A 9156-nucleotide genomic window follows, 5' to 3' on the forward strand; every position below is an offset into this window, starting at 1 on the left:
TAGTTTTTTACAGCGACTTTACAGCTATTAATACAACTAAAATAGCTGTAGCTGGATTTTGACTTTTTTATTAGCTATTAAAACGTTCTTGCAATTAAAAATCCAGCAAAATAACTTTTCTTGCCAAATAGCTGTACTTAATGCTGGTGGGACGTTATACTAGCCACATTTTTGCTATCAAAGCCAATTCAGCTAGACTGTGCTACTTGGGATATTGCTGGATGCACAGAGGACGCGATAACGCTTGCCGTACGGCGGATGTTGTAGCCAATCAATTTTTTGTTATTTTATAAGAATAAAACGAAATCATGGCGTTGCCGCGTCCTGCGTGTATCCAGCATAACTTTATGTAATCAAGTTAAACAGATAAACGCCTTTTTATGAGATAAACGGTATTGCGCTTCTTGTAACACTGTCGCGACACGCAGTTGAAATGAAGAAAACAATTAGACTTCCGGACTTTGGTCATTATGTCAGTATAATATTGTGGATGCGAGATAAAATCATTATTTCTTTTCGTGATACGCGCGCGCTACATAGTTTTAGTATACAGGATCCGTAAAGTCAGTTATCATCCTTTTTATTTGGAATCGGCTTTAGATACAAAGAAATGTTTTAAACAAAAATTGTTTGATTTCAAGGGAGATATAAAATGGTATCATTGGTTTGACCAAGGAGTAGCGCTGTCAAGGTCAGAAAAAAGTCAATGTCCAAAAACAAATATGAGATCATACAAGTTCCCAAGTATTTGATTAGACATAGAAACAAAAATTTCTTTTTAATAAACTGTTTAATTATCCATAGGTACATGCAGCAAAAGTTTAATTATAAATATAAATTCCAAATATTTTTAAGTTTCATAAAACAAGCTTAAAGTGACTAAAATGACCAATGGGATCACAATGAAGCAAAAATTGTTGAACAAAAAACAGACAGATCTTGAGGATACAATTAAAGCACGATAGATCAACGAGAAACGCCGATGATAATGAATCAAGAGAATTATATAATAGGTATCGATGCGGTTGAATGACGACACAATAAATTCCCACGTTTAATTAATAAATGTAGCGGGACCTCCGAGGTTGAATTACGACGGAAGGTGAGACGAGGCAGCTTCTCGCAATGCCTCGAATTTCATGGGAATCCATCCCAACGTGCCGCAAGAGGTATAGTCTTGGTGAACCTCGTATTTACCGGGCCGTTCATCAGTCTCTAACGGGGACTGTCCCTTCCTGCCACGCGTACGTACTGTTCGGCCGCAAAATCCTCGCGCACTCGATTATTTAGTCTGTCACAAAGTGACAGTGACGGCAACAATATATTTTACGCGACGGATTTGCGATCAGTTATTGCGATAGGTATTTACATTGCGAATTCGCACGTCGAAATAAAACTTGCGGGGAACGGTTTCGGCTCTTCAAACTCGGGATTTTTGCGTACACTCTTGATGACTCTCGTAGACGTGATCACACAAAATTGGAACTGTGTCAATTTTGAGCGGAAAACAACAAGGAAGCAATTAGTTGTTCTCTGTAGCTATTTATATATCTTTCGTTGAAGAAAGGTACAAAGGAAAGAAATAAATTGATCGATTTAATCACTTACATATTGTAACAAAGTAATGGAAGACCTCAGAAAGTACACACTGTTATAAATTTGAATAATATAAAAAAAGAATTACCAATCATTTTAACTATTTTAGTAATTTTAGTAAAATTCTACTGTTTAAATATACTGTACATCATAAGAGAAAAGAAAGGATAAAGAGTGGAAAAGTAAATTAAGATCAATTTATTTATTTATCTATTGCAAAAATATAACGTTATAAATTGAATAATATAAAAAAAAATTACCAATCATTTTAACTATTTTAGTAATTTTAGTAAAATTCTACTGTTTGAATATACTATACATCTTAAAAGAAAAAAAAGAGTATTGAGTGGAAAAGTAAATTAAGATCAATTTATTTATTTATATATTGTAAAAAATCTCAGAAAATATAACGTTATAAATTAAGTAACTTAAAAAAGAAACTACAAATCAGTCATTTAGATCGTTTCGTTTGTTTGCTTTAGTGCCAATTTATTCGTTATTTATTTATTTACGCTCTATGTGCATTTTTTATAGATATTCTATCTCCAATCGTTTTCAACGCGGCTGATAAAATGTCATCAAGTGTACATAACGATTTCTTATAGATAAGGAGGCATCCTACGATAACGGTCATTCGGACAAGTGATTTTAAAACGTATACGATTATTGCGATAAAAAGAAGCATTAGTTCTACTAAAATCTAAATAGCAGCTTATTGCGCTCGAGAATGCACGACAAGAAGCAATAGAAAACTTTTTTCGTGAGTTCTTCTCGTCCCTCGTTGATCGCATTGACCCCATACCGAGGCACGCGGGTTCTTAAATTCTACTCCCCGCGGATCGAGCGCACAATTCACCCCAGCTTTGGCCAAAGTAGCCCTATGTGCCACCCTCGGCGAGCTCGAAAATCTTTTCGTGCGAAACACAAATGCTACACGGATTCTTGCTATACATCTGTTACAACGTGTAATAAATGTCGCTCGTGTAAGTAGTTCATAAAATACCTAACATATTTATTTTTAAAGTCGATTGCACTGTTATCACCAACTTAAGTTTTCTTTTTCAATCTAATTCTGTTATAATTAAATGAGCTCTCATTCTTTTTGAATTACGGTTAAAGCTAATAATCCTGCTAATAATGCTAATAATAATAAAGAATTTTCGAAATATAAGAAATTAATATAAGATTTAAAAATCGATAAATGTACAGGGTGTCCCATTTTAATTACCCCAGGCAAATATCTCGCAAGATATGAGAAAATGTTTTAAACAAAAGTTGTAGGACATGAAGGGAGACAAATAATCATGATAAAATCAATTTCTCAAAAGAAAACGATTTTTCAAAGTTACGTGGAGATTCCTCCATTTTTTTAAATGGAATGGTGTGCCTTTTTAAACAATATGATTCTTCTAATTATTTTGCATATAAAAGTATTAAGGTAAAGTTATCGAAAAATCACTACTTTACGAGATATTTAATATTTTATCATGTCACATTTCGATAACATATTATAAAATATGAAATATCTCGTAAACTAAGACGTAAGACATCTTATTCGTAAAACGAATCGATTGGTGTAAACTATAAAGAAACACACAAACTTACTTAAAAAAAAAACAATTTTTATATTTTTTGCGTGTTTTTTTGATACATTTGCTTGAGGAAATTAAAACGAGACACTCTATAGAGTAAATCGATAAATACCTATATATTTCAAACTCATATATAAAAAAATCAACATTTTTCAGTAGCGTTTTCTAGATAACTTTTAAATCCGTATTAAATTTTTCGGGAAAAGTGTTAGCAAAATTTGAAGAGATGGTATGAGTCACGAACATCCCGAGAGCTTATACGAATGGAGGTCTAGGGGATGCCGGAAACACAAACGCGCGCCCGTGCGTCTCCCCCTTCCCGTCGCGTCATCTTATTTCCAACTTTCTCCATCTACGTCATATAGTTAGAGCCGCGGACTTAGAAAGGGACGCGATACGGCTGGGAACTAGTTAGCTAATACTCCGAGTTAGAAACCTGGGATTAGTTGATCAAGGCTATCAGAGGGATAACTGACCCCTTTTGTGCTACGGCGAGTCGGAACGCGGAAAGTTCGGGACGGTTGCGGGAGGGATCATCGGTGGATCCGCTCGTGGGAAGCCGCCCCACGCAATTTACCGGTGTCGATACAGGGACGACGCCCCGGCCCGGCTCTTCGTAGTCCGCCGCGTTGAGCGAAGGTGGTTACGAGCCATAAATCTCAATTCCTCGCGGTCTAAGGTAACGGCGTCTAGCCGTCCAGCTAGCCCAGACGATTATCTCGCGTCCCTCCCCTCTCTTTCATTGTTAAAGTTATCCCCGTGTGTCGCGCGATTAAAGTAGATTGCAAGAGGGGGCATCGACTCGACGTCTTAAAGTCCGCGTTAATTTTTTATCGCAGGATGTCTCGCGTGCGAAAATGACACGTTAATTACACGGTTCGGCGAAGTTTCGGGGGGCTTTTCACCAAAAATGAATTTTCTCACAATAATTTTGATGCGTTTAATTTCACAGGAAAATTGTTTACATTCTTGCCCTTGGCGTGCGGGACGAGAAAGGCGCTCGGGACATTTGAAATATAACTTGGAGCGTAAACGTGAAATTTATACATATTTTATTCCGGGGAGCAAATCCCCGAAATTACGCATTTTATACCGGAAGGGATCTTTGAAATTATATTATATATTTTATTCCGGAACAAATAAAATGTCTCATACAATATTCAACCTTCGGTTATCTTATAACTCTTCCATACTTTTATATGCGAAGCATCCGGACTCCGGAGAGAAAGATACGAGGCGGCGTTTAAACCTTCAGAATCGGTTCTCTATTTCTCTTGCTTTTTAAAATTTCTTTATTTCTAACAACTGAGATACGGAAACGTCAACACGGTACAAAGGGGATCTTAGTGCTTGATAATATATGTCACTTTTTTATTTTTCATCTATAAAAAAATTGTTAGTCTTCGGTAATAAACAAATAAAATGTCTCATACAATATTCAGTCTTCGGTTATTTTAACTCTTCTATACTTTTATACGCGGAGCATCCAGAGAGGAAGATACAAGGCGGTGTTTAAACCTTCAGAATCGCAATTCTCTATTTCTCTTGCTTTTTATTTCTACACGGAAAGAACAATTTTGTTGAAAGGTCTAAAAATTTTGCTAAAAACATCTGAAAATAATTTTTCATTGCACCATCAAAATAATTTGTCGGAATGTTAAAACTGATAAGTATTGCTATAAAACGTTTTGATATTCTAGCAATCATTTTGACTTTCGCACAAAATTATTTTGATTATTGAACAAAAATTATTTTCAGCTCTGGATTCAGCAAAATTGTTCTTTCCGTGTAACAACTGAGATACGAGAACGCCAACACGGTACAAAACAAATCTCGGTGCTTGATAATACAATACGTGAATCTTTTTTATTTTTCATCTATAAAAAAATTGTTATACTCTTCGGTTAGCCTCTCTATTTGAGCTACGGATTGATCGCTTAGGTCACTATTAGGATATAATCGCGGGGATCGACATCAACAACGATGTCGCAATGCATTCTGCGTAATAAACTCTACCCAGGCGGGATCTAATTATCATTCTCCTGTACTGTTTCGCAAGTTTATCCACGATACACCTCCCGTAACGGGAGAGGCACTCCCGTGCGCTTCCCGGACTCGGGGCGGTGGCGCCGAGCGTATGAATATCAGATAAGAGCTCTCGCCCCGCGGACGCCGGGCGAGTGCGGACGGTGCGATTAGATTAAGGTCTAGTATATTTATAGAACTCGCGGCTCGCGTCGCCGTGATTAGCGTCATCTCGTTACCCAACGCTCCGTACAACGTCGTCTCATTAATTCCACCTCCTCGCCGCCGGGCCGATGCCCGGATTCGGATGAATATCCGTATCCGATTTTAGCTACCCTCGCGTTTTCGCATCTCGAAAAGGGAGAACGCTTATCTGATATTTTAATTCCGTACGAGAGGTTCAACCTCGACCCTCTTACGACCCTCCGGAGCACTTCTGCGCTCGAACGACGATCGCTCGTGGAACGTTTCCACGAGAATCCTAATATTACCAGAAGTATCGTTTCTTTCTTCTTTCCTTCTTTCTTTCTTTCCTCTCCTTCACCGCTGTATGTACTTCTTGCGAACCTCCGGAGCTGGATTGCGACGCATGCGTCGGCCGATCGGCGAGCCGTCCGTCCGACTCTCGTGCACTCGCGAAAATTCTCCAGTTGGCGCCGCGACGCGCTCGAAGGAACTCTCGTTCGTTCGGCGAGTATACATATTTCGCGGGGACAAGCGACGACGAACCTGACCGCCCTGTCCCGCGGTCTCGGAGAGAAAAGAAAAAAAAGAAGGAAAAGAGATTCCAGGTGAAGCGAGGTCGAGTACGCGAGAGATCGTTTCCGGAAATATCACGTGCGATTCGTTTGCGAGAGAGAGAGAGAGAGATATATGCTACAATGCAATTGACACGCATCGCGAGGTAATTATGGCATCATAATTATTACTATTTGAGGCATTCTGATTCATCAGGATCGATCGAGACGCGTGCCCGCGCCTGTAGACCTCGGCACGTGTTTTCGATCATGTCGGCGCGAGATGGTATATTGCACACGTGTGTGCGGCGCGCAAAGCGATGCAGTTCGCCGCATCCGGAGGACGCATGTCGAGCATTTCGTTCTAATTGAAGATAATGGGCAATCAATTACGTAAATTATATATAGCGAGCTGCTACAGCTGCAGGAGTTAATTTATTGTTCGCATTAACGCATGTTTTTTCCTCGCTCGTTAATCAAGATAATTAAAGATAAATGAAAAATGGCGACAAACAGCCCGTCAAGTTATTATTATAACATAATTATTATCCACTTAATCGCGCGCTCTCTTCCTTTCGAATATACATATATAGGACGATTATTTGTCTCGCCTGCCTTGTCTCTGTAAAAATTTCCCGCGGGAACAATTCCATTATCGAAGACCGTTGCCGTCGGTCTCGCTCCTCCTGTTTTAAACAGATTAACTCGGGCGGTAAAAACCGCCCTGCCTCGTCACAGTTTTAACAAATCGAACGAAATCTTGTTGAAAATATTCGGGCGCGGCGCGCGGAATTTAATTAGCTCTCTCGCGTGTGCGTTATGAACGGCCGCGGCTTGAAATTAATGTTTTAGCCAATATAAAATATTTAAAGGATTACCTCCTCCCCGGCTTCACCCTTGCCCTCCGACCCACGATTGTGTCACGTAGCAGGCGGGCGAGTATATGACGCAAATTAAAACGTAACGCGGCTTTCAACGCGCGGCGGGTCGCACGCGCCCGAATATTCCGCCGCGCCGCGCCGGTGCATTCGGTGAATCCCGCGCGCCAGCGCGAATATTTATCGCCGTAAAGGAGATTTGCGCGTAAAAATGCACAGCGGCGGTTAAAAGAGAGACGTGCGTTGCATCGATGACGCCGCGTGAAATTAGATTCGGTTAAAAGCGCGCCCGACCTTTGGCGGAAATCACTTTCAAAAAAATTATATTATATATACATATATATATATAATAATTTAATATTTATAACATAATAGAGTATATATAAATAATATATTATACATATTTGTATATATTGTTTATATACAGATTACAGATCTATTTGCTAATGATAGATTCTTGAAGTTATTCAAAGACGAAAATTCAAATATCAAAACGTTGAGACTACAATAGTTTTCAACGTTTAAAAACGGTCAATTGGATTATTCGAAATTTGCGCGTTCAGATCCATTGCATATAGTAAATCCCTTAGATAGATAATAATGTTTAAATATTTTTTGCATCCACTTTTAAATTCACGTTTTTGTAATTTTTTTACTTATGTAATTAACTGACTGTGCATGCTAAAATTAGAATTGTAGTCTCAACGCTTTATTTAGTATTAAAATTTGTGTCTCTAAATGATTTCAGGAATCTGCTATTATAGGTTGTGTGATAAAGCATGAGACATTTTGTGTATGTGTGTATTATTTTGTGTGTGTGTGTGTATTATATTATATATATGATTCGGTTCTTATCTGTTGATTTCTGTTCAACGTATTTTTTTAACTTTAATTTATTTTTATTTAAATTATCTGTAATGTTTTATGTTTTTTATTTTGTAATTTTATTTATTTCAATTTTTATGTAAATTTGTAACTTTAATGCGGTTGAAAAGGACCATCGAAACGTTCCGTTACTTACTTCTTGTTATAAATATAAAGCATTTAATTTATTTTATCTTTATATATCTGCTTGATTTATTAGTCGTTTCTTTTGTCATTCTCTTGTTTAGTTCTATTGTTTAATAATCTTGATCAGAAATTTATTATATATGTATATATAATAATCGCAATGAATTTCTGATCAAGATTACTAAATAATAGAGAACGACAAAAGAAATGACCAATAAATCAAGCAAATATGAAATAAAGGATAAATATATATACATATATATATATATATATATATATATAATATTTTATATTACATATATTATATGTATTATTTAGCCATTTGATACGGTTGCATGTACTTTGAAAATGAGCTTCGACTATCATTTGACATTAAAGATCGAAGCTGTCGTAATATAATGCAACAAATGTATTCATTGACTGACATATTAACACGTATTACCAATAACAGTTGGCGCGTCGAAAATAATGTAATATAAAATCTATACATTGGATATCTTCTTACGCTAACAAACATTGTGCTTGGTAAACTTCGTTAAATAACAATTCATAATTTGTGCTTCTTTACTTTACATTGCAGCGAGGCATAGACGCGGTTTTTTATCTGGCACGCAGAAATGCGACGAATCATTTAGGGAATTAATTTATTGCTCCAAGAATTTAATTCGTTTTGCTAGCATTTATTCCGTACTGTGACTTGAATGCACGATTTCCTGGAATGGCCAGTACGAATGTATTAGGCTGCGCGAAAGAGTATTCGATTTCTGGAGCGCTATTGTACCTCGCTTCGCCGAGTCGCGGCTCTTCACGAGCGATCGAACAGGGATGAAAGAATTCGGGTGATGAATGAAGATTGTTGTCCGGAATATAGAGAGAGCGAAGGAGTGGCGGAGAGGAGGGGGAGGATTGGACGCCGGTATTGCATGTTCCGGAGGATTTTCTCGAATGAGCGCACGCGCGCGCTCTCGAGAGCGGAGATCCTTGTCAGCGCGTGCACAAGTGCCTCTATTTCGCCAAGTTTAAAGTTCGCCAGCGCGCTCGTCCGTGTCATTTGTTGCGACGGCCCTCGGGCGACGATATTTCGAAACCCCCCTCGTAATGCGCGAGGGATGAGACCGTCCGAGAGAGAGAGAGAGAGAGAGAGAGAGAGAGAGAGAGAGAGAGAGAGAGAGAGAGAGAGAGAGAGAGAGAGACGACGTACGTACGTACGTACGTTACGTTACGTTACGTTACGTACGTACGTACGTACGTACGTACGTACGTACGTACGTACGTACGTACGTACGTACGTACGTACGTACGTACGTACGTACGTAC

This window comes from Wasmannia auropunctata, unplaced genomic scaffold, assembly GCF_000956235.1.
Source record: "Wasmannia auropunctata unplaced genomic scaffold, wasmannia.A_1.0 LD335675.1, whole genome shotgun sequence".
Lineage (NCBI taxonomy): Eukaryota > Metazoa > Arthropoda > Insecta > Hymenoptera > Formicidae > Wasmannia > Wasmannia auropunctata.